This window comes from Oryx dammah, unplaced genomic scaffold (assembly GCF_014754425.2).
Source record: "Oryx dammah isolate SB20612 unplaced genomic scaffold, SCBI_Odam_1.1 HiC_scaffold_28, whole genome shotgun sequence".
Lineage (NCBI taxonomy): Eukaryota > Metazoa > Chordata > Mammalia > Artiodactyla > Bovidae > Oryx > Oryx dammah.
Window position 1 is genome coordinate 51,826,078 of NW_024070212.1, and position 20,115 is coordinate 51,846,192.

General features: G+C 44.4%; 1 long non-coding RNA gene across 1 annotated transcript; it reads left to right on the plus strand.

Moving 5' to 3' along the window:
- The first annotated feature begins 6 nt into the window (after positions 1 to 6).
- On the plus strand, positions 7 to 10,168 carry LOC120856883. Its single transcript, XR_005719506.1, has 4 exons — positions 7 to 422; positions 3,692 to 3,967; positions 6,056 to 6,124; positions 9,659 to 10,168. It is a non-coding gene; the product is annotated as an uncharacterized LOC120856883 (long non-coding RNA).
- Positions 10,169 to 20,115: the final 9,947 nt, after the last annotated feature.

Consider the following 20,115-nt stretch of genomic DNA (forward strand, 5'->3'; position numbering starts at 1 on the left):
GATTTGTGGTTAGTAGCATTTGGAATGCCCTAAGGCACTCAACAATACTGATTGAATGAGTGAATGAATAATTGAGTTTCCTCCTAAAGATGAATGAGAACTCCTTGGAGGAGTGAGTTTTGCATTGTTCCCATGTGTGTCACCTAGTGGTGTGCCCAACATGTGGTAAGGGATGTGAATTTCAGTAATCTGTAAACGTGTTTTTGAAACGTTGTGCAGAAATCAACCTTTATAAATTGATCCCAAATACACCAGAGCAGCTTCTGAATCATATCATGATGAATTCCTCATAGAGTGAAGAATAGCCCCGAAGGGATGGAGCTAAATCTGCTTGTACCTGTATAACCATACACAAATAAATGGGGAATATATTTGCTTGGAAAGTGGCAGTAACGCTGGAGAGCTGCGGAATTTCAAATTCTGTGAGTCTCTCTCTCTTTCTCTTGCCTCTCTTAGTTTCTGAAGGAGATAATAACACCTACATCCAGATAGTGTGAGACCAAGGATTCATTCACATGTGGAAAGGGCTTAGCCAAGTGCTTAGAACATAGGTATTGTTCAGCAAATGTTACCTACTATAAGTGTGTCCACATATTGTAAGTGTGATCAGATTTCTGAGTCTATGGTGATTCTGTAAATACTACAGCTTATATAACCTGTGACACCTGGGAGCTCACATACATATAAGGCTTAGAAATTACATAGAGGACATTCCTGATGGTCCAGTGGTTAAGAATGTGCTTTGCATTGCAGGGGATTTCAGTCCCATCCCTGGTCAGGTAACAAATCCCACATGCCTGGGAGCAACTAAGCCCACAGGGCCACGACCAGGAAAGATCTAGGCTGCTGCAACAAAAGATCCTGCATGATGCAATGTGTGGCATCTAAGACCTGAAGTAACCAAATAAATAATAATAAAATTGAAAAAATACATAGTCTGTGCTCAACCTAAGCATGTTATAAGCAGTAGATGTCTCATCTTTCTTCTCCTTTCTACCTCCCACTAGCCTCTTCTATGTTTTACATGGGTTAAAATCATTTCACTTCTTGGACTTATTTAAACTCTCAGCCTATTTGAAGGTAGGAGTCAAACTGTCTCCCTTCTTCACAGCTAAGGAAATGGAAATGCTGGAGACCAGACTAGAAAAGGGGTAGGTAGGTAAAGGGTGTAGAACATTATAGAGAAAATGGAACCAGTTAGGGTGTGTGGGGTAACTCTCCATGGGTCCTGACGTAACATAAGGTCCAAAGGGGAAGGGGGATTGCCAGACTGCTATAGTTAGAAATAACATGGTGAAATTGAAACTAGAAAAACTCAGGGTACATGTCTTAATCAACCGCAATGAGAAGAAAGAAATGGACCTCTGCCTTTTAAAATGGACTCATAGGCAGATTGAATCAGGAGTGCCTATCTGGTAAGCCAGTTTCTTAATTAGCAGCCCAGGACTAAATGCTCCCTTCACTGGGGAAAGAATTTTTTTAAAGCAGAAAGAAACACCAAAATCAACCACTTGAGAATCTGTGCCCATATCCTCTGCCTTTCTGCCTGCTAGTATTACAGATGAACTTACGCATATTCTTTCAGAAAGCCAGTCTCTTCATTTTGCACTAGGTCTCATTCAATCTCAAATGATAACAGTAGCAATTGACCCCTATCTGCTATAGCCTTGACTTTCCGTCACTACTGAATGACTGCCATCACCATTTCTACCATCATTAGGAGTAAAATTTCGCTTGACCCTTTCCCCACTCCAATTCTTGTTTCTCTTTTGCATCTAAACATCTCAAAAGAATTATTTATACTTATGATCTCTAATTCAATTCTTTCCATTTTCTCTTCAACTCAATCTAATCAGAAGTTTACTCCCATTATTGCATCACTGAAATTGATTTTGCAAAGACACCATTGACTACTCTATCCTCTTTGGTAAGCTGCCTCCTCCTTCCTCCCAAAACACTGTGCTCCCTCCAAGGAGTTCATCCAGTTTTAGAGCTTTGGATTCCCTCTCTATGCCAAGACCTTCACATTTACACATCCAGCATAGTTCTCTCTCCTTCACACCACGTTGTGTTTCTAACTGCATACTTGATTTTCCCATTAGACCTCTAATAGAGCTTAAATTTGAGTTCAAAACCAAACTCTGATTTCCCCCTAAAACCTGTGAAACCCACACAGATTTCCCAGTCTGAGTAAATGGCAAGTCCAACGTTCCACTTCCTCGGGTTAAAAGCCTCCAAGTCATCTTTGACTCATCTCTCACAAACAGTATCAAAACTGTAGGAAGTCCTATTGACTTCACCTTCTAAATACACACCCTTCAATGCTGCACTTTGGTTTCATCCACCATCCTCTCTCTCCTGGCCTAACTCAAGAGCCACTTCACTAGTCTTAGTGCTTCCATTTCACTCTCCTGTCCCATCCCTCCCTTACAGGCTATTCTCCATGGCAGCCAAAGTAATCCTTTAACCATGTAAGTCTAGTCACCTCATTCCTTTGCCCTATGATAGATAGCGCTCCATTTTACTCACTGCTGCTGCTCAGTCGTGTCCGACTCTGTGCGACCCCATAGACAGCAGCCCACCAGGCTCCCCCATCCCTGGGATTCTCCAGGCAAGAACACTGGAGTGGGTTGCCATTTCCTTCTCCAATGCATGAAAGTGAAAAGTGAAAGTGAAGTCGTTCAGTCATGTCTGACTCTTTACGACCCCATGGACTGCAGTCTACCAGGCTCCTCCATCCATGGGATTTTCCAGGCAAGAGTACGGGAATGGGCGCCATTGCCTTCTCCAATTTTACTCACAGTAAAGCCCAAATCCTTACGGTGGTTTGCAAGGTTCTTACTTGATCTGCATCCCCCAAACACAACCACATCTAAAAATTAAAATTCCCTTCCTACTTCATTCCTCTTACCTTGCTTTATTATTTTCCTCTGAGTACTCATCATGTATATATATATTATATATACACATATATATATTTAATATCTGTCTCTTCTAGACTATAATCCTTTTTATGATCAACTTTATTTGCTAGTGTATTTTTAGTTGGCTGTGTTTCATGGCATGTGGGATCTTAGTTCTTCCAACAGGGGTTGAACCTGTGCTCTTGCAATGGAAGCATGGAGACCTAACCACTGAACCACCAGGGAATTTTCAGAATATAAGCCCTTTAAAGACAGAAAATTTTTTGTATCGTGCTCACTGCCATATCCCAGATATTTAGAATAGTGTCTGACATATAGTAGGTAATGTTTTAATAAATGAATGAATTTATTACAGATTTTTAATCAATATAAGTATGGGGAAAATTTTCCTAGGAAGAGAGTCTTTTCATATCATGCTGTTCTCTAAGTGTTTGTCAATTTGTTAATATTAATGAAAGGCATTAATATTCAGAGTCTCCAAATCCAAATCATTTACTAAAACTGAACCTTGTAGTGTGTGTGGCAAAATATTCGTAGAAAATATTACCTTTTTGTTAGTTCTCTAGCAAACAGGAAGAGGAAAACAAGCTGATCTGATTCAACAACAACAAAAAATTGCAAAATAATAATTCCAAAGTCCTAAATTATAGTCTTACTAAGGAAAATATTTAAGCGAAGTAACACAGTCGTGAAAAGAATGTTAGAGAAGATTAAACATTCACTTCCTCCTAATGTATTACTTACTTCAAATCTATCCTGTTGTGTAGGAAAGTGGCTGTGTAGTCTAATTTGGCTAAGAGAAAAAGTTTAAGTGAAAAAAAAGAGCATTGATGTGACATAAAATATTTTATGTCCCCATAAAGTGGGGACCTTTGTGACAGTTTTGGCAGTTGAAAGTTGACATGACACAAAAATCCTGGGAAAGAGCCCTGTAAAAAGGAATCAGGCAAGACTTCAAAACAAAACAGAACCAGTTCCCAGAGCAAACTGATTTATATGGTCATTTGAAAAGAAGAAGGAAGAATGATTGCCATTTCCAAGTGGTGAGTTGAATGTTTAAAAACCCACACGGAAACTACCCCACCAGGACCAGGACCCCATGTGGGATGTCTGCTTAGAGATGTGTCTCAGGAAGAGACAATGAACATAGCAAGAGACCTGGCCTGTCAAGATGAGGCTGAGCAGGGCTCGGGCTAGAGAGAGGAATGTGAGCTCAGGAATAGAGAAGCCAGCCTGGGGGTTTTCTTACTCAAGGGTGAAATGCTAACATTCTGGGTTTGAAAGATTATTATGTCCGATTACATCTGAAACTTCATCTTACAGCTCTTCAAAACAGTATGGCCCGGGAATAACTTAAAGTAGAGGATGGAGGTAGTCATAAAACTAAAAGTCCCCTCTATCCTATGGTGAGGGGCTCCCTGGCAGTGTGGCAGAGGAGGCAACCATCCTGGCTTCTGTCCTGATCACTCTCCCAGCCCAGGCAGGACACATGAGCCAAAGGCAAGCTAAGACCATGAGCCTAAGTCTAAATCTGTGACTGAATCCCTGAGACTAGGTGACTAGGGACCTCTCATTCCCTCATCTCCCCTGGAAGTCTATCTCCAGGGTGCTAATAGTTCCTCTTGCCACTTCCCTCCCTGATTTTCGCCTCATCTCCTAAAATCTCCGGGCTTCCTTGGTGGGTTAGCGGTAAAGAATCCATCTGCAATGCAGGAGACTCAGTTTCCATCCCTAGGTCGAGAAGATCCCCTGGAGGAGGAAATTACAACCCACTTCAGTATTCTTGCCTGGGAAAGCCCATGGACAGAGGAGCCTGGTGGAATACAGTCCATGCGGTCACGAGGAGTTGGACATGACTTAGTGACTGAACCACCACCACCACCTAAATTCTCTCTTTCTCATGCAGTGAGAGTTCTGTGGGTAACCATGTTTGTCCCCCTTCTATTTTTGTGATGCCTGGGTGATAACCTATGGACCCATAGCCTGCAGATGTTTTAACTGCAGAATGTTTTCTAAATTTTTTTTCAATTGTCAATATTTAATAATCAGGAAATGTCACATAAATATCCAGATTTCCAACACTTTTGACAACTAGAACAACCAAACCTTGCTTAATTCCTGCACAGCAAGCTTGTGCTGGGCTGAACTACTGCTGTCCCCTTCCAGCTGCTTCTCACTCTGCAGTTCACAAGCAGCCAGGCCACTCCTGATGGTCTTGGGTGATGGCGTGGGGATGGGAAGTGGGGGAAGGGTGCTGTTGCCCTTTATTATTTTGTGCGTGTTGTCTTATCTATAACAGAGGGAAAGTTCTCTGTGTGTCTGCCCCTGCTAAGTTGCTTCAGTCATGTCCAACTCTTTGTGACCCTATGGACTGTAGCCCACCAGGCTCCCCTGTCCATGGGATTCTCCAGGCAAGAATACTGGAGTGGATGGACTGTGATACCCTCCTCTAAGGGACCTTCCTGACCCAGGGATCGAACCAGAGTCTCTTGCATTGGCAGGCAGGTTCTTTACCACTAGTGCCACCTGGAAAGCCCAAAGTTCTCTGTACCACATCTTAATGTTTTCTCCAAAAGTGCTTCATGTACCTTATACCAGACCTACATTTAAAGTACCTATCTAGTTACTCTAGTCTCTCGAGGCTGTGATCCATGGTTTACATTATCTGGCTATATGCCCAGGTATTCAACTAGGAAACCTCTAAATAGAATTCAAGAATGAGGTGATGGCACGCCTTACACCCCAAACAGTCCAAGGCAGTATGTAATCATTGGGTGGCTAGGCTGAGGACACGCTTTCAACCAGTTCTCTGAGAGGCATACGTTATAAATCACTATAAAGAAATTTTTCATAGGAGTGTGGTCCTGAGGCAATTCTGTGAGGTATGAATCACTATCCCCCTTTTAATAAATGCAAAAACCAAGACAGAAAAGTAAAAGGGTTTTCCCTAACCACACAGCTCCTAAGCGCTAGGAGCCCAGCCCGGATTTGTAAGGCAGGCCCAGTGCTCTTTACAGCTGCTGCCTCATGGCTGTTGCACATCACCGTGGAAGATCAATGTGCTCTGATTGGGAGAAATCTTTAGGATGCTCTTTACCGTCAACTCAATAACATGTTTCAATGCCTCACAGCCCAGCTAGCGAGGAGGAATCATGGAATCATCTTTGACTTATACCCCTCCAGCCCCCATATCTTTCCAGGTAAATGGCCTTGTCTATTTTGCTTTTAAAATAAGTATTCTACCAAAATGTTTCTTTCTATTCTTTCTACACAATCCCTAACCCAAATCCATTGACTCACTCTTGAATGAATATAACGGTCTCCAGCTCAGGCCTTCACATAGCACTCTCTGTTCCTTGAGTCCCTCCCACCCCCACTGTTCCCACCAAGCTGTATTTACAAGCAAAGAAGATGGCCTTGTAACACAGCTTTCTGGTGCCATTGCCTGCCTCAGAAACTCACAGTGGTTTCCTGTGCATTAGCTAGAAACCACTGGGATGGTGTGCAAGGTCCATGGTTATGATAGCTGGGATATTGTTTCGAATATCTGCTACTCTCCTCTGTGGGAAATTTATGCTTTCCCAACCAGCAACCCCAGGCTTGGCCACATGACTTGCTTTGCCAATGAAATGTGAGTGAAAGTGACATACACTATTTCTGAGCAAGAGCTTTAATAGCCGTTGTGGCTGCTCACCATCTCTCTTTTTGTTGTTTCTGGAGAATATTAACATGCCAGATTAGAGCTGCTCTTTCAGCCTGGCTCTTCAACTAAAAAAAACATGGTACAGAGTTACCACCAGCATGAAGGCTGAGCCTGGGGCAGTGCATTGCACACCTGCCGGAAGACTCCTGTTTACGTAACATATTCACCTAACATAAGCAAGAAATCAACCTCTGCTATTGTTTGAGAGTTTGAAGCTGTTTATCACTGGATACCCTGTGATACAGCCTCCATGAGCAGTCTGTTTTCTTGACCCCACACACTAATAGCTGCTTTCCCAGGACTCTTACTGGGGTTGTTCATAGCTTTCCTAGTTCTCACTGAATTAGAGCCACTTAACTGGAACTATCATTTTCCTTAGTATCAACTTGGTCCCCAAAGATGTGCTTAAGATAGAGATTGCTGAATTAGTCCAAGTTCTCTAGAGCAGGGCAAGAGGAAATTAGAACCTGGTTGATACTCTGCTAATATGCACAATAGAATGATCATACCATCTGACCCTTAATACCAAATGGATGGTACACGAATCAAACAGAGCTCTTAAGTATCCGGCTATTTGAGATTGCACATAAGGTTGCAAGCTTCAGAACCCACAACTTCTTTCTTAGAGATGTATAAATAAAGTGACCAACGACTTGCTCAAACTTAGATGGTTTCTGTGATTTCTGGTACTCTAGCTGCTGCCTTGATGGCTGGTTTTTGCACTCTATAGTGCCCTTAGTTTGGTAACAGCATTCTCAGGTTGCCTGAATAGATGTTGGGAAAGAGTCCTGGGGAGACATACTATAGCAATGTGGAGCCAAAGGTCTGGCGAAACCCTAAGGTAATTGTCTTAGGAGTGCTGTATCCCAAGGCTGCATCAAGGTGGCAAGGGGATGTTCAGACATTTCCAGAGACAAATTAGGGTCAGAGGCCAGGGACACAGAATTGAGCATCAAAAAGCCAACAATAGGGTTTCCCTGGTGGCTCAGACAGTGAAGAATCTGTCTACAGTGTAGGAGACCTAGGCTCAATCCCTGGGTTGGGAAGATCCACTGGAGAAGGGAATGGCCACTCACTCCAGTATTTTTGTCTGGAAAATCCCCTTGGATAAAGGAGCCTGGTGGGCTACAGTCCATATGGTCACAAATAGTCAGACACAAATGAGCAACTAACACACCCTTAAGTCAACAGTAGCATTAAGCTATGGGCATCAAGCGTAATAACTGGCCAGAAAAGGACAAAAGAAAAGTGAGAGCAGGGATGAAGCGATGATTAGCAATTGAAGTGCCAGGTCTGCAAATTCTGGGTTTGAGGCAGAACCTTTCCCTGTGTGGAACCTAGAGGGCATGGTGGGGTGGGGCAACTCCTTTTTCAAAGATCTTCCATAACCTCTTTGGTCCCTATAGAAGATCTCTAGTGCCAAGGAAAGGCTGCACATTAGCCACTGGGCCAACCCCTTCAGGTCTGCCCTGACTCAAGAGTGAGGGCTCTGGTGGGTGTCAGTCTGAGCAAGGGCAGCCAGGAAGGAGGAGAGAAGTCACAGGCTAGGGGTTGGTGAGGGGGGTTGGATTTGCAGACTATTCAAGGGCAAAAACAGGAAGTGGGGTGGAGGCTGGGGAGATGAGAAAGGGGGTGGACTGTTCAGAAAAGCAAAGTAGAACAAGGTGTGAGTGTAAAGTGGGGTCGGTCAGGAACAACCCAGAAAAGGGACTCAGAGAGCTATTTGACTTGTAAACATTGGTCTGGGGTAATTCTCTTGGGTAGGGGAATACCTTGATATTGTCAAGCTCTGAAACCCCCCTCCTACCTGCTCTGAACCATCGACTGTGAGATGAAATCACAGATTGTGTCATGTTTCCCCTGCTGTTTCACGTGTGTTTTTCTGAGTCTCAACCAAGGTCTAGCCTCTCTCTTCTGTTTCTTCCATCTCTCTCCCATCTTGCACAGTGATGAGCCAGTGGTTATTAATTTATGGATTATTACCTAGCGTCAGTCCTTTTTATTATCTGTTCTTCTTGCCATTGCCAGACATGCATTCCTTCAACAGGAATTTATTTTTATACATTATAAATAATAACAATATTTATTGCATACTTATTAGCTGTAAATCAAACATCGTGCTCATACATCAATGGGACATGGGACAGATTCTGGATCCCTGAAGAGCTCACAGTCTGATAGGGAAGAGAAAGAAATGCAAACAGAAACATTTTACGCTGCCTAGTGTATCAAGAGAGGCTTCATAGTAGAGGTGATCATTTTGCTGGGTCCCAAAGGATGGATAAAAGTTCTCTTGATAGACAGGGCAGGGAGACTTCCACAGGCAGAGGGAATAGTTGAGCATGGACAGAGGTGTACTCTTCATCTTCACTCTATTCTGTAGCAATAGGACAAGTCCTTCAACACCTAAGTTCGAGTCCTTGAATAAGAAAAAACACACAATTTATTCTTATACTATGCCTGAAGTGAATACTGTGGCTTTAGTCTTCGGCCTCATTAGCAAACATGCGACTGAAGGCCTCAGCCAATTGCTTTTCTGATGGGGCTGTTGAGTTTTTAAAATTGCTCATCAATTTTAAACACACAATTTAAAGGCTAAACACAAGATTCTTAGCCTTTTTCATTATGAGCACTAGACTTGAGTGGCAACTCAAAAGATGCACTTTTTTCCTCTTGTCTGCTTTTGATTAATTAATTGATGTTGTATACAGCATGAATAAATAGTCTACGTTCATTTTGACTACAGACATTTAGTAATAAATTTTAAAGTGACTCCCATTATCTACAAATTTCTCCTTTATTTCTCAGCATCCTAAAAATCTTTTCATTTAGCTAAGATGGTCCAACAGAACTTTACTCAGCTCTGAGGGGCCACTTTTATCTTCTGAGATTCCATGGAATGCTTGAAATAACCTGGATTCTAAAGACTGGTCCATTGTAACACTAACACAGTTCAGGGAGGGTGGGCTCTTTACCCAAGGAGAAAGTTCTTTCTCTGCTGAAGGCAAGTATTTCCTTCTACTCTCCCCAGGCTTTCAAATCACCAGCAGCAATTACAGACTCAACTTATTATGCATATAACAGCGTACAGAAAGTTCTGGCCACTAGGCCACTTACTGTGAGTCCACTCAATAAAGCCATGGCTGAACGAATTAAGAATGCAAGTGCCGGGACTGAGAAAGTCATCAGTGGACTTTGGATCAACTGCATGACTAGTTGTGAGCATCCAGGAGATGGGAGCTGTCTTCACATGCCTGGAAAGGCCTCCATGATACTTTAACTTGAAAGTACAAAGAGCAAATGGCTATGTCCTGACTTTGTTGACCCGCTGGTGGCAATACTGTAATTTGTAAATTATTTGTAATTTCATCCTGCAGAACAGCTGAGAACCTTTGCCAAAAATCAGCTTTGACCCAGATGGACTCCTGGGTTTGGGTGGGTGGACAGCTGAGATGTTTATTGCCATAGCATCTTAGGCTCTGAAAGAACACCTGCGCTCTTTTTTGTGGTTTTAATTGTTGTTTTTAAAAATAATTATATTTATTTATTTTTGGCTGTGTCGGGTTTTTGTTGCTGCATTGTTTTTCCTCTGGTTACGATGTGAGGGCTGCTCGTTGTGGTGGCTGCTCTTGTTGTGGAGCACAGCCCCTACGGCACACAGGCTTCGGTAGCTGCAGGCTCCAGAGCACAGCTTCAGTAGTTGTGGTGCACGGGCTTAGTTGCTCTGTGGCATGTGGGATCTTCCTGGACCAAGGATCGAACCCACGTCTCCTGCATTGGCAGGCAAATTCTTTACCACTGAGCTGCTAGGGAAACCCTAGTTGGTGGGGGGGGGGGGGGGTGTATCGGTTTTACATGTTCAGGAACAAAGATCTGAAATCTCACTGTGCTTCCTATCCTTTGTACTGCTGGCTGTTAGAAGCACAGTCATGAAGGCGAGAGGTGCTGAAAGCAGCTTTAAGCAGCAGGACTTCCCATCACTCAGGAACTCTTCCCTCCTTCCCCCAGCCCATCCTCTGCAGCCCTGAGTTCTTTTCCTGAACCTCTCACCCAAATCTCCACTTCTTTTAAGTTCATGATGAACCCTGTGTGGCATGTTTGTGATGTCATGTGGAGGCTGCTGTCCAAATGTAAACTCCTGTATTCAGGAGAGGAGAGGCTGGTTTGAAGAGGCAGGCCGGCCAGCCAGCCACGGTGTTCAGTAGCACTCATTGGTTAATGTCTGCAAATTTTCTTTTCCGACAAGAAGCTAAATGGGGCTTATTAACCTCCTCTTGGTGTAACTCTTTTTAAAAAGGACAAGTTAAAAATATCCTAAGAACAAGTCTCAGAGACAATGAAAGCTTTGGTTGTTAGGAAGAACTGGTGATGAGGTCCAGGGAAGGTTTTCACATTTGAAATTCAAATCTCTGCAGGGGCCGCACCCCCACCCCACAGGAGGGAAAGGCTAGTGGGCTGAGTGAGAGAGGCCTGGCTCACTTGCTTGCATGCTAAGTCACTTCACTTGTGTCCCAAATCTGCGACCCTATGGACTGTAGCCCGCTAGGCTCCCCTGTCCATGGAATTCTCCCGGCAAGAATACTGGAGTGGGTGGCCATTCTTGTCTCCAGTGGATCTTCCTGACCCCAGGATCATACCTGGGTTTCCTGCATTGCAGGCAGATTCTTTACCATCTGAGCCATCACGGAAGCCCAGGCTCACCCTCAGATTCAATTCGATTTCACATTTTCCAGCACCTGTAAACATACCGGTTACCAAATGGTAGTAATCATAATTCCTGACTCATGTCTGCCTATGAGGTCAGGATCCTGGTACAGTTTCATGAGAGAGTTGGGACCCGAAAACTGAAGGACTGCCCCAGCCCTTTGAGGAAGACAGCTGTCCTGATTCCTAATGGCTGACGAGGCCTACCCTTGCCCACTGTGAGCCAAGAGCAAGCAGACAAACAGGTAAGTGGTGGGTGAGTATGGTCAGAAGTGGGGTTTCAGTTACTGCTCTTCACTGATGAGCCCCGGTGCTGACTGCTGAGTGAGGAGGCTTCCAGGGGCAGCGCATTCTGTCCTGATACCACCCTCCCCAGGCTTTCTTGTCGGTGAAAGGAAAGGTGAGGAAAGCCTTTCAGTGAAAATTGGAGTAGTCAATTGAATCTGAGGGTGAGCCTGGGCTTCCCCAGTGACTCAGCTGGTAAAGAAAACACCTGCAATGCAGGGGACCTGGGTTTGATCACTGGGTTGGGAAGATCTCCTGGAGAAGGGAAGCCCAACAGCTTTAAAAGGGGCCTGTGAGTGCTGGCTTCTGGACCCAGCACCCACAGAGTTGTGTGGTCCTGCCCTTCTGAGTACTGAAGTCTGAGCCACTCTCCTCTGCCAAAGCCTCCCAGCTCTCAGCCTGGTGCCCACCACCCATTTACCCAGGACTGAAGAACTCTCTAGCCTGTACCATTAAAAAAAAAAAAAATTTTTTTTTTAAATTGAAGTCTAGCTGATTTATAAGGTTGTGCTGATTTCCGCTCTACTATGAAAAGATTCAGTTATATATCTCTATATATTCTTGTTTATATTCTTTTCCATTATGGCTTATCACAGGGTATTGAATGGAGTCCCCTGTACTAGACGGTAGGACCTTATTGCTGACCAGCGTTAATCTGGACTCATGCACACACGAGCTCCCTGCCTCCCGGAGGGACAAGGGCGGAAGTGGGAGGCAGCAAAGCATGACTCATCCCACAGGAGGGAGCCCGGAGCTCCAGACTCTTTTAAGGTTCTGTCCCTACTGGTCCTCACTCCAGGCAGGGCATAGGCGGGACACCCAAGGTTGACTAAGAAGATTCTGAAAGTGTTGTCCTGTGATGACTTCTGGTGCTGGGGCTCTGTGCCGTGTCGTCCTTGCTGGAGAGCAATGAAAAGGTGGCATTCAGAAGAGGGATAAGGCTGAGACAGCGATGGAAGTGGAGACAGCCATTTAGTGATAGGGGGTAGGGGGAGGCATGTACCAGATGGGGACCCTGACTGGGTGACCTGTGAAATCTCTGTAATCCTAAGGTTCAGTGGCTCCCCAGGAATGGGGATGGCACCCGAGTCCGGAGTTGCAGCAGCCCTGGGAGGCCAACTGGCACCTTTTTTTGTCTCCAGTTTGTGCCATGTGCTCAGGAACCCAGGCCTCTTCCCTAAATGCTGAATCGTCCACATACTAATTCACCCTGAAGGCAATAATTCTGTGGGCCCGGACTTCTTGAGTGTGTAATAGGTATATTGGAAGCCTTTGATTGAAGGCTTATCATCTGCCAGGAACCACACCAGGCTTATTCCTACATTATCTTACTTATTCATCAGCCAGTCCCAGATTCAAGTCCCAACTAGGCCATTTGTTATTAGGTGTCACTTTAGGCAAACTACTTAGCCTCTCTGAGCTAGTTTTTCAAGTGGCAAAATGTGACTAATGAAAACACTGAGATAACTGAGAAGATTAAATAAGTCAGTGTATGCAAAGAGCTTAGCAGAGCGCCTGACATAGTGCTCAGTAATGTTATTATTTGCCAGAAGTGTCATTATTATTATCAGATCTATTTTATACATGCAGCCAAGGCTCTCCAACCTGGGCTCACTGGACTTTAAAGCTTGGCTTTTTTCCCAGTCTGCCTCATTGCTTTTTAAGACTTCTCTTAAATGTTGTGGCAATTATAAGACTCAGAGTCATTTGAACTCTCTTGCGAGTGGAACAGTGTCATTTCTGGTTTCTGACATATAGATCACAAGATGATTTCACTTTAAATATTACACCTGCAAGTTCAGGAGCTGTGTCTCACACATTTTTGCTTCTCTAGGGTTTAGCAGAGTGCCTGTCACATCAAAGGCACCTACTACATAGGTACTGCGGTGAACTGACTTGGATCCAGAGGGAAAATGAAGCTGGTGAAGTAACTAGGGAATCACAGCTCCACTTGACCATTCCCTAGGTGTCCTGTTTGGCCCCAAAGGTTATTGTCTCTGTATTTCCCAGTCTGTTGTGAAGTAAGGTGTATATATTTTTAAGTTTCTTCTCCTATGTTTCTTTCTTGTTAGTCATTCTTGTCAGTTTTTTCACTCACTTATCTACAAATAATCATGAAGTGCCTAGTATATATGAGGCTTTGTGCTTGGTGCTGAGATATAATAATGAGCAAGAAAACCAAAGTTCCTGCCCTCACACAGGGATCCAGGAGGTATTCAGTGGGTGAGGTTGGAATAAAGTTAGTAATGAAACACATAACAACGTGTACCTGAAATAGAAAGAGGTGTGCCCTGTATCCATGCCCTGGTGGGAGAGCTGTGGGCTCCCATGAGAATATGTGGCCAGAGCATCTCACCTGGACTTGTGGTCAGTTCCTGAGGAGCAGTGGCAACTGAGTCTTGAAGGGGAGTGGGTGCTGCCACAGGGAAGGGAAACAAGGGGAAGTTGTGTTTTTGGCAGGGAGAAGTGCTGGGAAACCCAATAGGGACCTGGTGGGTATGAAAGGGGGGAATAGAGCTTTTACTCTTGAGAAACAAAATGTATAGAAATGAGGCAACCTGGGAAAATGTCTAAAGTAATCGCAACAGATGGCAGATCACATCCGATGACGAATATATGAGTGTGAATTCATCCAGAAGAATACAGTAAGAGCTGTTTTGTCAAAGTGAAATTCACAGGCTACCTGCGTCAGAGTCACCTGGGATGCTTGTCAATTATGCAAGGACACTATCTCGGACCTCAGGAATCACAGTGTCTGAAGTAGGGATGGGTTCTCTGCAAGTTGAACAAGCACCATGGTGCCTCTTAAGGTTTGAGAATGACTCTGAACCAGCATTTGCTGGGCAACTCTTCGGCCTCAACAAACCCCAATAGTCAGGATCAGAGAACAGGGATCTAAGGGCCAGAGGAGATGCTCTGAAAGCATGGTGGTCTCAGAGCTGAATAAAGAAAAGGGCGGATGTAGTAGATGAGGTTGGAAGAAAGTCACTAGAGAGTCCAAAAAGATGTATACATGGGACAGCAAAAATATGGGACTGCCTGGAGTGAGAGAGCGAGATTGTAGAGTAACCAAGATTTCACTAAACAATTCCTAAAGAATTCTGCAAATGAAAGATATTTAATTAGAATGTAGGACGTTATTAAACTGTCTGCAGCAGGAAAACACCCTATGAGGTGGAAATGCTACTTCAAAGGTGATTAATAGTAAAATACTTTTGCATTTATGACTTTGGCCGTCTCAGTTACTTTCACTGAACCTTGATTTCTTCACCTTTAAAGTGGAGAAAATAATACCTGCTTTTCAGAGTTATGAGGATTGAATGGTATACATGTGAAAAGTTAAATTTATTCTGGACCAGGGGTATACTGAAACAATAACAAAAACTAAAATACAGACTTTTCTTAATACATTGTTGTCACTTGTGATGTCTGCTCCCATGATGATGACTGTACCTGTTCACTGTTCATGGACTTCCCAGGTGGCTCAGTGGTAAAGAATCCGCCTGCCAAGCAGGAGGCGAGGAGACACAGGTTTGACCCCTGAGTAGGGAAGATCCTTTGGAGGAGGAAATGGCAAACCCAGTCCAGTACTCTTGCCTGGGAAATCCCATGGACAGAGGAGCCTGGTGGGCCCCAGTCCGTGGGGTTGCAAAGAGTCAGACATGACCGAGCTACTGAGCATGCATACAGGTTAACTCTGTCTCCTCTCTTGGCTGTATGCTTGTGTCTAGCAGCTCAGCGCTTCCTGGGAGTCCCTAGAGCCAGCCTTCTCATGGTGCGCCCTCTAGTGCCAGACACTGTAATGACTCATTTAGTCTTGGAATTGATCAAGTTTTCTAATCTCACAAGAAATTGTCCTTTAAAGCTAATGTAACCCTGGTGGCTCAAATGGTAAAAAAATCTGCCTGCAATGCGGGAGACCTAGGTTTGATACCTCGGTTGGGAAGATCCCCTGGAGGAGGGCATGGCAACCCACTCCAGTATTCTTGCCTAGAGAATCCCCATGGACAGAGGAGCCTGGTGGGCTACAGTTCATGGGGTCGCAAAGAGTCAGACACAACTGAGCGACTAAGCACAGCACAGCAACCTAAATCAGGAGTTTAAGATTTCCAGATATAAACTACTATATACAGTGGATAAACAACAAAGTCCTGCTGTATAGCACTGGTAACTTTATCAATCTTCTGTATAGCACTGGTAACTTTATCTTCTTTGATAAAAGGAAAGAATGAAAAAGAATATCTATATATGTATAACTGCATAAAGTTTTTTAAAATTTTATTGGAATATAGTTGATTTACATGTACAGTAGAAATTAACATTATAAATCAACTATATTTCAATAAATTAATTTTTTTAAAAAGCTAATATAACCTACATAAAAATATATCTTTAGTAGGATGCTGTACACTGACACCAAAGAAAAATTACTTTGTAATTTTATAGCTATAACATCAATCGCCAATTAAGGATTTTTCTACTCAAAACAAAATCTCTTAGTAAATACTGAGGAGTTGAAGATAGAACTAAAGAGACAAAGTTTCTTCATTCTGAGGCTTTCCTATCATGCTTCCAGCCATCTTGGGTAGAGAAGGTTTTTGTAAACAGTCTAGGAAAATGCCACATGGGAGCTGGCTGGATTTATGTGTCAATAGTATTCTGAGGGCCGAAGGGAGACAGGCCCCTTCCACAACAACGAGGCAGCTTCATATCAGCAATATTTCCCTGTTTTTTGAAAAACAACTACTGTTTTCAGGCTGTGTGACTGAAAGGAAGAGGGCAGGTTGCAAAACAATAATGATAAAAGAGGCTAGGCGCCTCCCTCGGCTTCCTTTGGAGCCCAGTCTCCCAGACTACGGAGGAGTCCGAGGAGGGCAGCGGGGAGGGAGCACGTGGGCAGACAGGTGCGGAGAGTCTGGGAGTGCTGAGGGAGCCGGCTCATTCCTCCCCGCTCTCATTTTAAGAAGACTCCTGCCAGCAGCATAGTTAGCGTGATGGGCATTCATCTTAGAATCAGTGACAGTGATGTTTTATAACCACGCGGCTATAAAGCTGACATCCGTGGGCGTGACGAAGCGGAAAAGCCATGGCTAGGTTTCCCCCGCCCTCCTTCCACAAAGGAAATCAGGGCTTCCTTGCACACTGCCCCAAATCAGTCAACTGAAGTGGGCTTGTCTGCTTTTTGCAGCGCTCCTCACTTAGTTTGCAACATCCCAGGAGATGGGCTGGGGAGAATGGGGGAAAGGAGACTGTCACTGCAAGGGCCCACGTTCTGCATTTCTAACTCCCTTGCTCATATAATTATGAAATGAAACACTTTATAACAATTCATGCCAAACTCTTATGTCTAAGGAATAAGAAAGAAGCCCCTTCATTAAGGAGTACATCTTTTCTGCAGAGACAGACTGAAATCATAAAACCTAGATTAAATGCCAACTCAGTCACTTATCCTCAAGGACTATAAATAAAGAAAATGTACCCTATCTTCTCTACCTAGCTCAGAGTGGTTATAAGAATGAAAATTAAAACGTAATAAGGTTTATGCAAAGCCTCTGGCAATGAGAAGGGGTATTTAGACATACCTGCCTGGTCGCTGGTTCATACCCAGCAAGCATGTGCTGGAAAGAGCTGTGTGGGATGTCTGGCATGAAACAAGCAAAACTGATGGGAAGGTGTCTGGGGCTTTGTCTTGGCTACTCCCTTCAATCATTTGGGCTTCCCTTGTGGCTCAGCTGGTAAAGAATCCACCTGCAGTGCGGGAGAACTAGGTTCTATCCCTGGGCTGGGAAGATCCCCTGAAGAAGGGAATGGCCACCCATCAGTATTCTGGCCTGGAGAATTCCATGAACTGTATAGTCCATGGGGTCACAAAGAGTAGGATATGACTGAGCGAGTTTCACTTTCACCATCTTTTCACTTTCAATTGTTTATTTCATCTGTCCAAACATGGAAATGGCTTCAGTTCTCTTCAGCCACACTATCCCCACCAAACCACTGTCCGCAAAGGGTACACGGTGGGCCTGATTCTCCAATACCATCACAGCATCCTGGGCCACCCACATGTGACTGACCGTGTGCCCGATGGCTCATTTGTAATGCCACCTAACATCTATCTTCATATAACAGGAGCCCAGTGTGTCAGTCTCCTGTAGACCTAAAGGAAGAGAGTATCCAGAAGTGTATAATCACCTTGCTGGGTCCCTTCTAGGCCACAGCTGAATTATGCTTATTGACCTGAAGAGTGCCGTGATCAGTTGCTCAGTTGTGTCTGACCCTTTATGACCCCAAAGACAGTAGTCTGCCAGGCTCCTCCGTCCATGGAATTCTCCAGGCGACGACACTGGAGTGGGTTGCCATGCTCTTCTCCAGGGGATCTTTCCGACCCAGGGATTGAACCCATGTCTTCTGCACTGGTAGGTGGATTCTTTACCACTGTTCCACCTGGGAAGCCCATTGAATTCAAGGACAGAGCTGCTCAAATGTGCATGGAACTGCCTGGGGAGGTTGTAAAATGTGAATCAGATCCAGATGGTCTGGGTCAGGAACTGGCACCCAGCCCTCAGGGGTGTGCTGGTGCTGGTCACAGAGCAGACTTGGACTGGTAAGACTGCGGGAGCCTAGCAAGGATGGAATCCTCTCTACCTCACATCCCCGTTTACTGTGGTTGACCCAGCCCACCCTGTGATTTCAACCCCTGCAAAGCATGGGGTTGTTTCTTCTCCTCCATCTCAGTGGCCAGTGCTCTCTGGCATGGGCAAGTGTTCAGAGTGGACTCTTGCGCACACAGGCTGCTCTGAGACTCTTTGGACACCCAGACCCTGGGGTCTCTCACCTGCACATCCCAAATTCCATGATCTACTCACAAACTGGCTGCTCGTAACCACTCTTTTAGCCTCTGTTCTTGGGAGTTCTTCTCCAGCTATTTGATGTAGTAGAGAGTGACAGGTCCTGTCACCCAGCTTCCCAGCGAGCCTACCATCCTGATATCACCCCCCCGCCCTGCCCCCCTGCAACAGTACAAAAGAGCTCCACTCCAAGGGGTGGAGGAAAGCACAGACTGGGTGACTCTACTTACTTCCCAGCTTGGGAGAAGCTGGGGGAGCCTGGGCAGAGTGAGCAGCAGCTTTGAAAGTTAGATATCAAGAGCCCCAAGGGCAGGGAGTGGACCTGTCCCCTTCATGGTGCCAGTGCCCTGCCTGGCCCACATGGATGCTCACGGGACATCTGGGGAATGAATGACCAGGAAAGCTGGTGGCCAGGTCAGCCCATTTCTCTGTGTTATTGGTCCTTCCTGAGTCCTGGATTTTTTAGAACAGTTCCTAATCAAAATATGTCCAGATTTGGAACTTAGAAATTATGGTGACTATTTCAGGAAGGGACATGCTCAGTTCGGATGCTCTTTGAGTCCTTGTGTGGAAGGTACCACCCACCCACCTTGGAAAGCAATGTGGCAGGACAGCCTGGACCTCAGACAGCAGGAGGGACCCTGGAGACATTCAGAAGTTGGTGTCTACTGGGCAGAGTGGCTGACTGTGTAGTGAGGGAAAGGGTGGAGTCCATGACTATTACAATTATTTTGTCAACCGTACCAAGTTTAGTCCCAAATGCATTGGACGACAGTTTAAATGATCAATGAGAGAACTGCCTTCTACGTGTATAAATTTATTTCACTAAAATATCAGGAAAAAAAATCTAAGTTTAAGTCAATTGTAGAGCTTGATGCCGATTTGCCTCTTTTATCTGGGATAATGCTTGGTGAGAGTACCTATTTCTCCCCTCACCTCCAGAAATCACACATTCAAAATTCATTAAGAAGAGATGTGTTTATAGGCATCATCACCTCTAATCCTGTAGTAAACTAGGGAGCATGAACAAATTTCCATGGAATTAATCTATTCACCAGGGGAGACAGGCTGACTATTCTAGCATGCTACAGCACCTCCCAAGCCCTGTATAAGGTAACATACCTAACATATCCAATGAGTGTGCCAGTTATCTGGACTGCAAACCCCAACTTTGGTAACTCAAAGCAACAAGCATTTATTATCTCAGTTTCCATAGGTTGGGAGCTGGGAGTGACTCATCTAGGTGATTCTGGCGCATGTCATGTCTCATGAGGCAGACATGATGTCTTCCAGGGCTGCAGTCACCTGGAGGTCTTACAGATTTGCAGGTGGATTTACTTCCATGCTCACCTCAGTTGCTAGCTGGTTACTGACTGGAGGCCCATTGTAATGATTAAAATGTAATATTTACATAATACATATTATGTTGGTACATATAATTTTATCTCACTGGGTACTTTTCTTTCCTAAAGTCTAGAATTATTGTCATACAGGAGACTGTGACTTTTTTAACATTAAAAAGAACTTTTGTACTTGAGTTCTTGGCACATAATAGGTGTTCAGTAAATATTGTTTGATTGGATTAAATCAAATGTAGGACACCATTGAATAAGATGATCACTTCGGTTTCTGCCAACTCTAAAATCTTATGAAT